Below are 17,722 nucleotides of genomic sequence, written 5' to 3' on the forward strand. Positions count from 1 at the left end.
CAAGCATAGAGCATGTGTCCTATTTCATTGCAATTAAAGCATCTTCTTTGGTCTACTACCTTTTCAACAGGTGAAGTTTTTTTCTTAACACGATCACATTCATCTTTTTGTTTGAAAAATTCTTGGTTTGTTTATGAAGATTGCTTCTTTCTCAGATTCAGATGTTACACCTTTTACAAAAACAATCTTTTTTGAAAACATCTTTTTGTTTAGTCCCATTAAAACTAATACGTTGCCTTTGTGATAAAAATATGTTTTAGCAAACCTTTTAGACTCAATCTTAGGTTTATCAGGCACACAAGTCTTGCACTTAACAATTTCATCATGCAAAACATCACATAAAACATCCTCGGCTACTTTAACACATACATTACTCTCGCAGTCTTAACTATGCACAGATTTCTCAAACTTGACATCAATTGAATATGCCAAAAATGTCTCAGTATCATTCGGTGGAGTGTTAATTTCCACATTCAACGCCTTTTCAAACTCATCAGGTAGCTTTGGAACATAAGAATTTCAAATATGAGGCGGAACCGAATGATAACTTAAGCCATTTTGCTTATTCCCAACACCAACACAAGATTGTTTGGGAATTGTGTGATCAAGCACATACGATGATGCCTTATAATTCTTAAGTTTTAGATCAACATGTTCAATTTCAATCTTTACATATTGTAACTCTTACTTAAGAGCGGCATTCTCAACAATATGGAGATTGATGGCAATTTTCTTATCTTCTACGGTATGCTTAAGCATGAAAATTGTTTTCTCATCTTGCAGAATCCTGTTCCACAAGGTTTTCTCATATTTTTGCAATTTATCATAAGCCTCTTTTACCTTTTAAAATCTTTGAAAATGTTATCATAGTATGTTTTGAGTATTTTAATTCATAGTCCTTAATTTCACACTCCTCACAAACTATTTCACATTTAAACACATTAATTTGAGAAAATACATGGTTTGCCATACAAGCATGTTGATCAAACAATTCACCTTCATCTAATTTCCCATCTTATGGTGAATCCACATCTTGAGCTTGAATATTTACCACATCATCCTCTCCAATATAAATCTTGCCATGTGACATTTCCTCTCCATTGAACCAACCTACAAAACTTTCAATAATATCAGACGAAAACATAGTTTGAAAGAAATCAGAAGAGATAGGATGAATCATGTCATATGTTCGTGGTTCAGATTCTTCATATTCTTCAGCATTTTCATCGGTAATGTCTTCAATAATGACATCATCTTTTCTGCTCTCCACAACCTTCACCTCTTCTATCACCACAACATCAATAACTATCTTTTCAACTTCTTCAGAAACATCCTCAACAAACTTTTCTTTGCCAGTTTCCTCCTTAATCAGCTTAGCTACATTTGCTTGTGGAACATAGTTGTTCCAGTTGAACCCCTCGTCAGGTTGAGCAGCATGATAATCTTTGGAAGGTGATGCTTCAGGTTTCTTCCCGAAATTTGAAGATTCAGCGTTGTTTGGAGAACTTTGGTGATAGATTGCTTGTTTGTTATAGTCTCTTTCAGACGGATTAGCACTACTGTCACCCACCTCTTTGTAGGTACATTCCCTCTTGAAGTGCCCTTTTTCCTTACATCGAAAACACCTCACATTGGATTTATCAAAACCAGTTTTGATGAAGTACTATCCAAACAGTTCTTATTGGTGATCTCTTTGAATCTTTGAGCCCTTCGAATAACACTCGCATACACCATCTTATATCCAACATTTCCATTTCCTCGGGGTCTATATGATCATAGTCTTCCTTGGTCATGTTGAAGTTCCCGATTCTCCCAGCAATCAAACACTCATATGACTCTAGGACGGATCCCAGAAATGTCATATGTTCTTTAACATTTTCAGATGTCAGACCATTGTTATTCTTGATGTTTACAGCAATGTTGCACTGTAGAACATCAGGATTTTGGTATGAGGTTTAGATGGTTGAGAGTTTTGATCATGTGACATTGTTCCATAATAACTGCTAGAATATTATGGAGTTTGTGATCCATTTTGTTTATTTCCAATAAAAATCCAGCACCCTCGGAACAATAAGCAGTTTGGATTTTTGGACTTTGAGATACCACCGATGGAGAATTCTTATAGTATATATAACCCAATGTCTTGTGAAGCGGACGAACTCTTCATCTTCTGCTTTTTGATTCTAGCATAAGCCACTGGATTTGACTGTAGGATCATAATAAAGGTTTCCCACTCACTGGGAAATGCATTAGCTTGTTTGTCAAAATACTTAATACTGTGGCTTATCAATTCCCAATCTTATCTCATTCACTAAATGACAATATCTCTCAATTAGTTGAGAGAAAGATTCACCTTTCACCTTAGTGAAAATATCAAACTCCTTCTTTAGCAATGTCATCTTTGACTTTCTCATGTCAAGATTACCCATGCCCTTATTAAGAAAAGCTTGCCAAATTGAGTAGCAGGACCCGTTATGCTGAAGCAATTGAAAGAATTCAACCTTAATCGCTTGCTGGAAAAGATTTAACATTTTCTTCTCCCCTAGGAATGTTGCCTTGTCATCATCTGGAATTTGTGATAAGAGATAGTTGGTACCATTCTCATTCTTCGGAATGATGTATTCCTCTTTAACAACAAGCCATGTAACATAATTTCTGGCTTGAACATGAGTTTCAAACTTATCTGCCCAGCTTGGATAGTCTTCCATCTTGAGAAGCTTTGGCAGATTGTTACACGTACCCATCTCATTCTCTAAGTTTAAATTTTGAAGTAGGGTTGACGGCTGCGATACAAAAGCATTTAGATCTTCCTTTTTTCAAGAAAAATCAATACCAAAACAATCAGTCTTCTATCCATATATGTTTGTCCGTATAAGTATCAAACGTATAAGTCCAAATTCACAAATCCCAATGCTCCGTATAAGTCCCCAAGGTATATCTCTTATCAACGTATATCTCAACTAACTCATAAGTCTCTTAACGTATAAGTCACAATCCAACGTATAACTCCAATACAAACGTATAAGTCACTTATATGCTAAACAAGACATGCCTGCTAATAGATCATGTACATATCTGTTGATCATTTAACATCCTTATAACTCCATTTTTTACAAAATTGATGATGTTTGAATTTGTAACTTGGTAGGGTTGTGAACGGCAATCAAGCGAACATGATGTGAAGATTTGAGCAGATTTTGATGGTGAATTCTTCAAAAATTGTGGAATCAAGATGAAACCATGAAACTTTGATAATATCTTGTGATATCTAAGTAGATATGAGCCTAAGCTTTGATACCACTTGAAAAGACATAGCCATATTAGGATCGTACTATCTACTCTATAACATAATGAGTGGAAATCATTATGAGATGAGATATCACAAGATTACTTTAATTCTTAAACTTTATAGATCATCAAACGGATTACATGTACACTTGATATGACAGATTATAGCTTGAGTACTTAGAAAAAATCTCTACAAATGAACGGATAAGCCACTTATATAGTGGATACATATACGCTCGTATATGTACTTATACGTTCTTACATGTTTAACACGTTTTCTAACATGTTTTACATACAAATACAAAACCCTAGCATTAGACATTATGCTCTAACATTTATTTTCTATTCATTTTAGACATACAATATATATTTCATTTATACAGTAATAATGTCGTTTGCATGTGCATGCGCAAAAAGTAGTTGGGATTTTGAACTGGAGACGTGTGATATTAATGTTGCTCTTATGAAGTCATCGTGCTTGATTTTTATAGTGTGATTATATGTGAGGTGTGTTTCAAACATAAGTTTTGATTTCTTACTTTGTTAACATGTTAGATGGGATTTTTGTGCTATATAACAGAGTGGAGTATGTTGATAAAAGCACGAATAGAGAGTCGTTTGTTTTCAAACATTAAGTGGCCAAGAGACCCTGAATTGGTACATTTGACTTTTGTAAAACTTTATATATTTTATTCTAAATCTCGTTTAATTGCAAAAGTTATTTAAATATGAAGCACATGTGCTCAAACTTTTTAATAGGTTTGAACAACTAATTGATTAAACGGGTTAACAATTTTTTAGCTAAAAATTGAGTGGATCAAATAGATCGACGGTTTGAAAGTTGTAAAAAGGTTACCTTTAATGCATAGAAGCCTTGTGAACCAATTTATTGAAAGATGGAAGTCATTATTATTGAGAGATCAATTTGGGTCAAGTGTAGTTGTGAATTAAAGTTTGGTAACGGGAAACTAATTTTTTTTTTAAATTGATCATTCTTTCATCTTTTTACAAAACACAAACAAGTCTAGAGATTGGGATTTTTTTAGTTCTGATCATAAAAGTAATTCAGGTCAAGGTATTGAGCTATTTTTGGTTCGGTTCATAAAAATAATACAGGCTAAGAGATTGAAATATTTTTGGTTCAGTTCATAAAAGTAATTTGGGTCAAGATATTGAGATATCTTTGGTTCAGGTTACAATATTTCGTGTAAAAGATGAATACGGGTCATTAAGACTTAATTCTTATTGTTAGTTTAAAAGTAATGTTGTAAATTTCAACTTTCGAGTTAGAATATATTTTGATAAACTAGATTTGGCCTCAGTTTTCAGACATGATGAAAACACATTTTGGTCACAAGTTTATTTCAGGTTAAATTCGACTTTAGGTTGCTGATATATATTGGTTCAAAAGATCATTTAGGGTTAAATATATTACTGGTTAACAACAAAATCATTAGTGGGTATTTTTGTTCATCGATTTAGTTAAAAGACTGTTTTAGGAAAAAAGTTTATAAAACTGAAAATTGTATGAACTTTTATAAAATATTTATGTATAATTATTCAAACATATCATGAATAGCAAGACTGATAGTCTAATACTGAATGCTAAAAAATGTAGTGATTTACAATGTTCTGATATTGGCTTTGCAGTTATTTAGGGTTAGCTTGAAGAGAAGCAAAAAAAGGGGAAGACGAATGTTTGCTGATTAGTGACGAATGTTTGCTGATTGGTGGTGAGGTGCCCCTTATATAAGGTATTAAAACTTTCATTTTGTATAGTTCTTTCATTTGATGTTGTAATAGTAAAATTATAATTGAAAGTTGGTGTTATATATTCAGGAAATCAAGTGGTTAACGTGAAAGGTCATCATATCTTTGAGGAAAGGTCAAGAGTAGTTAAAAGGTTTGTACTAAACGTTTTTGCCTTTTTATACAGTTATTGATTTGGTTCGGGTTTTAACGGTTCTTTTTAAAATCACATCTCATATCGATTTGGTTTGGCTCAAAACTGGTCATTTTAAAAAGGTCATCAAATCTTTGAGGAAAGGTCTAGAGTAGTTAAAAAGTTTGTCTAAACGATTTTGTTTTTTATACAAGTTATTGATTTGGTTCGGGTTTTAACGGGTCTTTTTGAAATCATATCTCATATCGATTTGTTTTTGGCTCAAAACTGGTCATTTTAAAAAGGTAACGATATAGTTTGGGTAAAAACAGGTTATTTAACAAAATAGTTTGGTTCGGGTGAAAATGGGTGATTACAAAAGTTTTCAGTTTGCTTTAGTTCGGGAGAAAATGAGTCATTTTATAAAGGTATAAATTTAGTTCCGGTAAACGGGTCATTTTAAAAGACTATTGATTTGGTTCGGCTCAAAACGGGTCAATGTAAAAAAGTTATCGATAGTGGCGTTCTAACAGGATTTTTTTTTAAATTGTATCGATTTGGTTGGATTTAAATGGGTTATTTTTTTAAAAATTGTATCGATTTGGTACGGTTAAAAATGGTCACTTAAAAAGGTATCGATTTGGTTCGGGTTAAAACAGGTCAATTTATAAACGTATTGATTTGGTTCGGATCAAAATTGGTTATTTTATAAAGGTTTCAATTTGCTTTGGTTCAGGTGAAAATGGATCGTTTTAAACGGGTATCAATTTGGTCAAAAGCATATTGTTGACTTTCTGAAAGTAAATATTTGCCTAACACACTGGATTTGTTGTGAAAATTTTACAAAGTTATAAGCTCATAATTTATTATTGGAAATGGAACAAAAAGAACAAGGATCCAACAATAATTGGTGTGTAAAAGAAGTGAACGGGCCCAAGTAAAATCAAATCAAAATGAACGTCTTATAGATTATTCAGAAAATATAAGTAAACGATGCTCTCTTAGTCATAGTCAAACAGTTGGATTCCTTATGACTTGGAGCCTTTGAATGACAATACAACTTTGTATTGTCATTTATATTAATTGATGGAATATTTTAAAGTGTACAAGTTGGTTTTTGTCATTCTAAGTGTGGTCAACTATTACCTTGGACTGCACTTGATCAAATCACAAGATGAGAAGATCCAATCTCATGGAAATTAAAGGTGTGATCTTCAATGAATGAAGTCACTTCTCTAGTGGAAGTAATTAAATATCACAAGTTGGATTTAGTCAATTTAAGTGCACTCATTGGTTCCCTAGAATTAGAATGTGTCAAAACATTTGGTAGACATTTATTCAAAGTAGTTATAAACTAAAACAGCATGTTTTCGTCAACACAATGGTTATAGCTAAAGGGTGTTTTGGGTATAATGATGGTATTTGGAATAACTATAGTATTTGGTACCATAATATTGGATATTGTTGGACGAATTTGGGAGAAATTGTTATGTTTTTAAGCTTGATATTTTTATTTAAAGTTAATGGTTCTGCTCACTTGGTCTGGGTGTTTGACTTTTTAGTCAAAATAGGTCTTGAGGTAAACAACGAGGATTTTATTGACAGAATAGTTGTTATATGGTCTACTCTGAAATGGGCGGGTTAGAATTAATAATGTCGATTTAATCTTCCAATTAACAAGTTAGATATGATTGTTGGGATAAGAAATGGACTTTGGAAGCGGTCTTGATTAACGCCTAATACGAGTTTCATTTAGTTGTTTGTTAGGTATTGTTATTTATATAAAAGGTGTTCCAAATGGGTTGTATGTTGTTTTTTAATAACTAGATGGACCTAAACAAGGATGGAACTGAATATTGTATTTGGGCTGGGATTAATAATGTAGCTAATAGTTGGGCTAAAAATGAGTGGGTTTCCTATAAAATTTGGGTGACTGAGTCAACAAAATGGAAATCAATTTAGGTCTCCACAGTCCACACCATTAAATGGACTGATTCTAAATCTAGGCTTAAGATAGAGACTTATATTTGGGCATTGGATGTGCAAAAGACTATTAACATCCTGAAATTTCTAAAAACAATATTTAATATATTATTTATCTAGGATGAAAAAGTTTATTTGAGTTAGTAAAAAAAATAATAAAATAATAAAGATGAAATGTTAAGCAGGCTTTAAAGATGGAATTAAATATAGACTAAAAAGGAAATATGGGTCTGAGTTCCATGGGCTTAAGGGAGTATAAATACCTCTTAAACCCTAATTCTTTCCATTTCCATCCATCTCTATACCATAGCCTACACCTTCAAAAACACACACTTAAGCCAACACTCTTTACTCTACTATATTCAACGATCCGAGACCAACCGAAGGTAAGAAATGATTTATCTCAGCTGACCCAACATATTAGAATCCGACACCGCAGCCCCGTGATGTCGTATTAATCGTTTGGATATAGATCTAGCTTTATTCGGGTGTTTAATCAACCAAAAACAAGCTTAAGGACCACCTTAGCTCAGATCTGGACACCCCAAAGCTACCCCGGTCATAAACGATCAAACCCCGATCAACCGTGGTGGTTAACGGAAGCCGACGGCGCCAGAATCGAAGAAAAACCTTAAAACGCGTAAAAGGGAGTTGAAGTGCCCTTATACGCCGTATAAGTGCAACGTGTAAGTATGGCGCATAAGTATGGAGCGCATAAGTTGCATGGGGCTTATATGTATGTAACACCATATATGTATATATGTGGCGTGTATGTGCATAAGCATATATGAACTTATACGTTGGAAGTACTTATACGTTAGGAAAAGTTATACGCCAGTAACCACTTATACGCCCAAGGAACTTATACGGCTAACCTAACATATACGCTAGAGATGATTTTCAAATAAATGAACGATAAACAGCATATACGTACGTAAACAATAGACATGGACTTATATGATGTATGGATTAAAGATAAGTAATTAATTAATAATGAAAGGTAACGTTTAAAATGAAGATTTGATATGATTAAATAATTGAACTTCAGTTTTCTGATGAGGGTTTTAGTAAAGACTTATTAATGAAAATAAAAAATTTTCAAGCTGATCTGGCAACTTAACCCTAGCCAGGGGCTCTGCCCCTTGGACCCCGCTAGGGGCTACCGCCCCTAAAACCCCGCTGCCCCAGACCCCCGTAGCTAGGGGTTACAATAACTTAGAAGTATGGCATGGCTAGAAGTAGTTAATTGATACTTTGATTAATAAACAGTTAGTCGTGCACATCTCAAGAAGGGCATAACAGTAAATTCAGAAAAATGAATCGCTTGCAGGTGAGTTTCTAGCCTCATTTCCTTGTTATGTTTTCGGGGTTGTGTTCATACTCAATGTGATTGGTTAATACACTTACCCTAAGTGGTAAGTGCATGCCTTATATGATTTGTGTGATAGTGATTGAGGTTATGAATGAATGTTTGTCGGTACGTGAACGATCTTCGGATGTTACACGTATCGCCAGGGAATGTGAGTTTTATAATAGACGCGTGAATGATACATTAATGATTAAGAGTATGTATGAAATTATATAATAAAATGTATGTGTAAAGAAGTGTATGTGTGGTTGTATGGAAAGAAGGGACCAGACCCTACTAATATCTGAGATAGAATGGACCAGACCCTAATAATATCTAAGAAAGAAAGGACCAGACCCTAAAAATATCTGAGATAGAAGGGACCAAACCATAATAATATCTGAGATGGTAAAGATAGTTATGCATGTAGTATGAAAGTATGAAAGAATGCATGTATGAATAAATGTGTGTGTGGAAGAAAGGTAAAAAGGTAAAGTATATAATATGTATCTTCGGATGCGTATATGAAAGTAAGTGTATCTATTGTATGTTACGTGATTAACTAGAACTCACTCAGCGTAGCTGACTTTTAGTATCATCATCATCATCATCGTACTCAGTATATCCCACCAATAGCAAAGCTATGGTAGGGTCTGAGGAGGGTAAGATGCAGGCAGCCTTACCTCTACCCCATAGGGATAGAGAGGCTGCTTCCGGTGAGACCCCTATGCACACAACTAAATAGGCTGAAGCTGCTAGCCTGAGGGAGACACATGGCAGAACTGACGAGACTGGCATTTGAAGATTTGTCATGATTATTAAATAAGATATTTTTATGTTATGTTTTTAAAGACAAGTTTGTATGTTTTGTAACGATGATTGAAGTTTTATTAATTCCACAAAAGTTTAATTTAACTCTGATATTTAAAATTATGTTTATTAGTAAATCCAACGCCAAAGTAAGGCACGGAAAACGAAGCATTACACTGCATTTCTTTGTAATCAATTTACTATATGTAAATTCATTATTTGTAACTTTATATGGTTGAAAAGTATGTTTACGTTTGAGAATGACTTGTAATTATAAATCATGTTGTTTAAAAAAAACTTATACAAAGTTATGTTGCCATGAAAATGACTTGTCATTTTAAATGTGACACTCGTCAATTTCAGGTTAACTCCGTTAATCCGAACTCCGTTAATTCAAACTCAAGATCACATGAACTAAGTCATTCCAGTTAACGCATTTCTCACTGCATTTAATTAGAGTTTAAATGACACATGACAATCATTACACAAGTAGTCTTTCGGAGTTTCACTTGAAATCACACACGAGTCGACTCAAAACGTTGGTGAACAAACAATAAATATTATAAACAAGTACTTGGTATAATTATGTGTTACGTTTATATGTGTAAATTTGTGCTTGTATATATAACATCATATTATGGATGTAATTGACTAGTTTATGCTAGAATTAAACTAAACTAAAAGTTTAGGGTGTGATGTGTAACTTGTAATATAACTAATTAATATATAAACAACTTAATCAATAAACCCTAATCCTCCCTCTCCTCTACTCTCCCTCCCTCTTGCGAATGGCAGCCCCCCTCCCCTTGGATCGGCCGAAACTCACACACACACACACACACACACACACACAATACTCCAACAAGCTTGTTGAAGGTTTAAGGTATTAAGTAGGTAACTAAACACACTCTTAACCTATTCCATTGATTGGTTTTCATGATTTCACATGATGATCATAAATCCTAAATGTTAAATATATTGATTATTAATGAGTTAGGGTTATATACATGGTTATTTGTTCATAGATTAGTAGTTTGTTGAATTTTTGGTGAAAACTGATGTTGTACAGAATCATAATTGAATGTTAAAATGGCTGTAACTTGATGATAATAATATGTTTTGAAGTAATTATTGATTCTATGATGTAGTAGGTCGAATCTAGTTTCTAAAGCATATGAGTTTGTAATTTTTGGACGTGTGAAAGTTAGTTTTTATTAATTTACAAATCTGTTGAGCAAGTCTGATTCTGGAAGCCTTCTTATAGGTTGTTTTGTAAATAATGTATCTCACAACCGACAAGACCAATTGAGTTGATTTCACTTCTTGAAATTATTAATTTGAGTGTGGAATCTAACCCAATTGGCATTGCATTAATTTGATTAACCATGTAGTGAGAATAGTAAAGAACGTTTTGTTGCGCATGATAATGGCTGTTGTGTGCTTACTGTGTTGTTTTGATTCTTGTGATAAAACCGTACGTAATAAAAATATAATAAAAATATTTTTATAAACCTAACTCAAGTGTGCTTCTGTGATGAATTGTGGTGATTTTATCTACATGTTATGACTGGTGAAATAGAGTAATCTTGACGTGTTAAAATCTGTCTCGGCAACTTAGCTGCTGAGTTCTTTAATTAAACATGAAAAGTGACTATTTGAACCGATGTTTACAATGTGTTTGACATATTTGCCCTTGTGGTAGATATTTTACTGATGATGTACTGTAGAACACTATACTTGTTCACACCTGTAACTTATCACCAACGTGTTTGTCGAGTCTCACTTGTTTCACAAACGTAACACGAACACCTCTCATGCATAACTTTTATGTGTCGAGTCTAGAGACTCACTCGTAGTTCAAACACTTAGAAATCTCATTTTTGTTTTTAGAGCACTAGTGAGGATTTCCTTGACGCACGGTTTTCTCGGATTTTTGATAACTTCGCAAACGGTGAGTTTCACGGCCCCTTTTACTCTTTACCGTTTTTATTAGGGGGAGATAACATAGGCAAACGCTTTATATTTTGTTATACTTTATATATCACTAGTAAGGCTAAGTGGCAACAGACCATCTAAGTCCTTCTAAACAATCGAACCGGTTAATATTGAATAATAGCGATTCACCTTTGAGTAGTACTACTGGGTTTGACAAACCCCACCCAACTTTAAACTCGACTGTAGGTCGACTGGGTGTAATTTTGGCTAACACATTACCATGGTCGTGGTTGACATGGTGGCAAGGAAATTGTATAAACAGTCAGCTTCGGTGTCGAACGCTTAGTAATACATGCTTGATAGGTTAGCTACCTATTGATATATATTGACATAACACTATCTGGTAACGCATAAATTTACTTAAACCTGTGAACTCACCAACCCTGAGTTGACACTTTTTAGTATGCTTGTCTCAGGTAGCTGAGGCGGGCGAGCGGTACAGGACATGAATTCACTTAACTCCAATGTTTTTAAAACTCTTTTAAATTTTGTCATGATAACTGTTGCTTTAACTCATCCTGTGTGGCGCAACTCTTTAATTTACAGTTTACGTTTCCGCAACATTACTTAAGACTTGATGTCTTGCTTTTTTTATAACTTTAGTTATGATGTTTGATATAACTAATGATTTCGATCCTGTTAGTTCACACCCTCTGAAGGTAAAACTCCGTTAGTGGATTTTGAGGGTGTGACAGATTGGTATCAGAGCCATTGGTTATAGTGAACTAGAATTGCATTCATACTAGACTATAACCGCAACGACTCATTAGTTATGATCTTACGCACTACATATAAGTATATGTATATGATATATATTTGACCTTTTCACTTTCATTATTTCTTTTCCTCATTCACTCATACACGCGTAAACCATACACGACTTATCCTAGTAGGGATTCAACGCCATCATCATCATCCGACTCAGTGTCCCACGCCCCAGGAAAGGAACCACAGGTTTTCAAACCATCACCACCTGGAGCAGGTCCAGCACTAGTAGTCCCCGCACCGAAGAGGCACTGCCCATCTGGAGTCGCGTACAAGAACAACGGTAACTGGAGTTGGTACCCAAGTTTGATCTAGCGGTTTGTTTACCGTGAGCAAGTTCCCCCACTACCCATTCCTGGTTGTCCTATGTCTTACAACACACTACCACCCATGGAGCGCGTTTTCACAGCTTTCGCCTCCTATTTGGATCATGAAGTCAACATCATGCACTCAACGAGAGCGAAGGTTACTGGGTAACTAAGAGATGTCTGGAAGAAATGCTGGACGTGTTCGCGGTAACATCAACATGACCGCAGCAGAACTCCAAGACTTACTGAACGACCATGCAGCGGCTGCTCTGGCTGCTCATGTTCAAAATCAAGCCCGAGGCCAAGCCGGAGTCTGTACTTTCAAGAATTACATGGACTATAAACCCAATTCGCTTAAGGGCACTAAGGGAGCCATAGGTTTTCTGCGTTGGGCCGAGAAGGCGGAGTCAGCCTTTGAGATGTGCAACTGTCCACCAGCTAGCAGGGTCAAGTTTGCTGCTGGAAAACTGCAAGATTTAGCCCTCACCTGGTGGAATTCCAATGTGCAGATACTCGGATTAGAGTTAGCGAATGCTATGAATTGGGAAAATTCAAGAACATGATGAAGGAAGAGTATTGTCCTAGAGAGGAGATCTCGAAGCTGGAGTCAGAATTTTGGGCCTTGAAGATGGTGGGCTCTAAAATCGAGGCCTACACCACCCGTTCTCAGGAACTGGCGGTGATGTGCCCGCAGATGGTAGATCCGCCAAGTAAAAGAATTAAGATGTACATTAGTGGTTTGGTGCCCCAGATTCAGGGTATGGTGACGTCTTCCAAACCGACCACTATTCAGCAAGCGATCTGAATATCCCACAAGCTGACAGATCAAGTAGTGGAACAAGGTGCATTACCACCTAAAGGTTCCACCTCTAAAACCCTTGTCAACTCGAGTAACGATAACAACAACTCCGGGAATGTAGAGGAAGTTTGACAACATGAGGTCCTCATCATTGAACCCTCCGCAGCAACAACACCACCGTAAACCCGAACCCACTCGGAACTTCAGTAATTAGAGTTCCAACAACAACAACGGTGGCGGACAAGGTTCGAGTAACTATGCTAGAAAGTACCCAAAGTGCAACAAGTGTAACTATCACCATGCTGGCCCATGCGATCGTATCAAATGTCTGCGATGCGTTAAATTGGGTCATCAGGCTAAGGACTGTAGAGGAGAACTCGCGGGAAAGGGCGCTCCTAAACAGCCTGCAACAACGAAAGGGTGCTTTGAGTGTGGTCAGGAGGGTCGTTTCAGGAAGGACTGTCCTAAACTGAAACAAAATTAGGGCAACGGAGGCGGTAGTAAGGGTAGAGCCTTTGTCATTGGATCGGGCCAGGCCCACACGATCCGAACGTGGTTACCGGTAAGTTTCCTGTAAAAGACTGTTTTGCTTCTATTTTGTTTAACACTGGAGCTGATAGGAGTTTTGTGTCGAAAGCCTTTAGTAAACTGTTAGACTTAACTCCGACACTGTTAGATGCTAAGTTTCATGTTGAATTAGCTGACGGTAAGTCTATAGAAACAACACATGTACTAGCGGGATGTAAATTGAAACTGTCGGGTCATACCTTCGATATCGACCTCATACCCTTTACACTTGGTAGCTTCGACGTTGTTGTCGGCATGGACTGGCTATCCGAGAATAGAGCTGAGATTATATGCCACGCCAAGATAGTTTATATCACTACTCCTTCCGGCGAAATCATCTTAATACAGGGCGAGAAGAGCGGCATGACTACTAGCATCATCACCCTCATGAAGGCGCAGAAATATTTACGAAAGGGTCATCCGACGATTTTAGCTCATGTTATGGAGAAACCCGCGGAGGAGAAACATATCGAAGACATACCGATTGTGCGAGATTTTCCCGAAGTCTTCCCGGAAGATTTTCCAGGACTCCCACCCATTCGACAAGTTGAGTTCCAAATAGACCTAGTCCAGGTGCTGCACCCATAGCATGAGCCCCGTATCGGCTCGCATCGGCAGAGCTTTAGGAGTTGTCCACTCAGTTACAGGACTTGTTGGATAAAGGTTTCATCCGACCCAGTTCATCACCATGGGGAGCCCCTATCCTATTTGTTCGAAAGAAAGACGGGACTTTCCGCATGTGCATCGACTACCGGGATCTGAACAAGGTGACGGTCAAGAACCGTTATCCCCTACCCCGAATTGATGATCTATTCGACCAGCTTCAAGGATCGAGTTACTACTCGAAGATTGATCTGGTTACCACCAACTAAGGGTGCGTGAAGAAGATATTTCAAAGATGACATTCAGAACTCGGTACGATCACTATGAATTTTCAGTTATGCCCTTTGGCTTAACCAACACTCCAGCCGTATTCATGGTCCTCATGAATAGAGTATGCAAGGCGTATCTCGATAAATTTGTTATTGTTTTTATTGACGACATTCTCGTCTACTCCAAGAACAAAAGCGACCATGAAGAACACCTAAGGTTAATCCTGGAACTACTAAAGAAGGAATAATTGTACGCTAAGCTCTCTAAATGCGAATTTTGGCTTCGCGAGGTTCACTTCTTAGGACATGTGATCAACGAGAGTGGTATCCATGTTGATCCACGCAAGGTAGTGGCCATCAAAAACTGAGAAGCACCTAAGACTTCGACTGAGGTGCGACAATTCCTAGGACAGGCTGGCTACTACAGACCTTTCATTGAGGGATTTTCAAAGATTGCTCAACCCCTCACCGCACTGACACACAAGGGTACTGTGACAATCGTCAATTTCAGGTAAATCCGTTAATTCAAACTCAAGATCACACGAACTATGTTATTCCAGTTAACGCATATCTCATTACATTTAATTAGGATTTAAATGACGCATGACAATCACTACACAAGTAGCCTTTCGGAGTTTCACCGAAATCACACACGAGTCGACTCAAACCGTTGGTGAACAAACAATAAATATTATAAACAAGTACTTGGTATAATTACGTGTTACGTTTATATGTGTAAATTTGTGCTTGTATGTATAACATCATATTATGGATGTAATTGACTAGTTTATGCTAGAATTAAACTAAACTAAAAGTTTAGGGTGTGATGTGTAACTTGTAATATAACTAATTAATATATAAACAACTTAATCAATAAAACCTAACCCTTCCTCTCCTCTACTCTCCCTCCCTCTTGCGAACGGCAGCCCCCCTCCCCTTGGATCGGCCGAAACTCACACACACACACACACACACACAATACTCCAACAAGCTTGTTGAAGGTTTAAGGTATTAAGTTTGTAACTAAACACTCTCTTAACCTATTCCATTGATTGGTTTTCATGATTTCACATGATGATCATAAATCCTAAATGTTAAATATATTGATTATTGATGAGTTAGGGTTATATACATGGTTATTTGTTCATAGATTAGTAGTTTGTTGAATTTTTGGTGAAAACTGATGTTGTACAGAATCATAATTGAATGTTAAAATGGCTGTAACTTGATGATAATGATATGTTTTGAAGTGATTATTGATTCTATGATGTAATAGGTCGAATCTAGTTTCTAAAGCATATGAGTTTGTATTTTTTGGACGTGTGAAAGTTAGTTTTTATTAATTTACAAATCTGTTGCGCAAGTCTGATTCTGGAACCCTTCTTATAGGTTGTTTTGTAAATAATGTATCTCACAACCGACAAGACCAATTGAGTTGATTCCACTTCTGGAAGTTAATAATTTGAGTGTGGAATCTAACCCAATTGATCTTGAATTAATTGCATTAACCATGTAACGGGAATAGTAAAAAACGTTTTGTTGCGCATGATAATGACTGCTGTGTGCTTACTGTGTTGTTTTGATTCTTGTGATAATAGCGTTTGTAATAAAAATATAATAAAAAATATTTTTAGAAACCTAACTCACGTGTGCTTCTGTGATGAATTGTGGTGATTTTATCTACATGTTATGATTGGTGAAATAGAGTAATCTTGACGTGTTAAAATCTGTCTCGGAAACTTAATTGCTAAGTTCTTTAATTAAACATGAAAAGTGACTATTTGACCGATGTTTGCAATGTGTTTGACATATTTGCCCTTGTGGTAGATATTTTACTAATGATGTACTGTAGTAACACTTAACACTATACTTGTTCACACCTGTAACTTATCACCAATGTGTTTGTCGAGTCTCACTTGTTTCACAAACGTAACACGAACACATCTCATGCATAACTTTTATGTGTCGAGTCTAGAGACTCACTCGTAGTTCAAACACTTAGAAATCTCATTTTTGTTTTTAGAGCACTAGTGAGGATTTACTTGACGCACGGTTTTCTCGGATTTTTGATAACTTCGCAAACGGTGAGTTTCACGGCCCCTTTTACTCTTTACCGTTTTTATTAAGGGGAGATAACATACTCAAACGCTTTAGATTTTGTTATACTTTATATATCACTTGTAAGGCTAAGTGGCAACAAACCATCTAAGTCCTTCTGAACAATCGAACCGGTTAATATTGGACTCACTGAACTCTTATGTTTTTAAAACTCTTTTAAAGTTTGTCATGATAACTGTTGCTTTAAGTCATCCTGTGTGGCGCAACTGTTTACTTTACAGTTTACGATTCTGCAACTTTACTTAAGAATTGATGTCTTGGTTATTCTTTTAAAACTTTAATTGTTGTGTTTGATATAACTAATGATTTCGATCCTGTTAGTTCACACCCTCTGACGGTAAAACTCCGTTAGTGAATTTTTAGGGTGTGACAAAAAATTTATTATTTTATCATTAGCCTGGTATAATTTTTTAATGTTAATTAACTACATATAAAACTTTATCTAAGCATATTAATAATGAAAAAGAATTAAAAAAAAATTCGTATATGAAGCCATAAAAACCTTTTTATAAGCATTATCCAAATAAATCTACCTATTTTTTCCCTTCAAAACTAATATATGTCATAGATGAATAATTATTCACTCTCATTTTACACTCCATTTATATTATATCTATAACATGATTTAATTATTCAATTTCCTTAAACTCTATTTATATTATATCTCTACACTTTTATAAAAATAAATATTTACATGTTATACTACTATACATTATTAGAATATATTTCACAACATACTTGGTGAAATTTTAATATCAACAACAAACCGTGTTTGTTAAATATTGAAAGAATATGAATTTAAATGTTATCATTAACATATTATATACTATGCATATTGTTGAATATTTTAAATGAAAAATATAAAAAAAAAACTCTAATATGCTTGCATTTTACGAAATAATTTTTCATTAAACTATAAATATATGGTTAAAAGTTGATCCATTTTTAAAAATAAATCTATTTATCTATTGGTTTTTCTGTATTGTC

Source organism: Bidens hawaiensis, unplaced genomic scaffold (genome assembly GCF_021521415.1).
Source record: "Bidens hawaiensis isolate Kalapana, Puna unplaced genomic scaffold, B.hawaiensis_p1.1 tig00001717_1, whole genome shotgun sequence".
NCBI lineage: Eukaryota > Viridiplantae > Streptophyta > Magnoliopsida > Asterales > Asteraceae > Bidens > Bidens hawaiensis.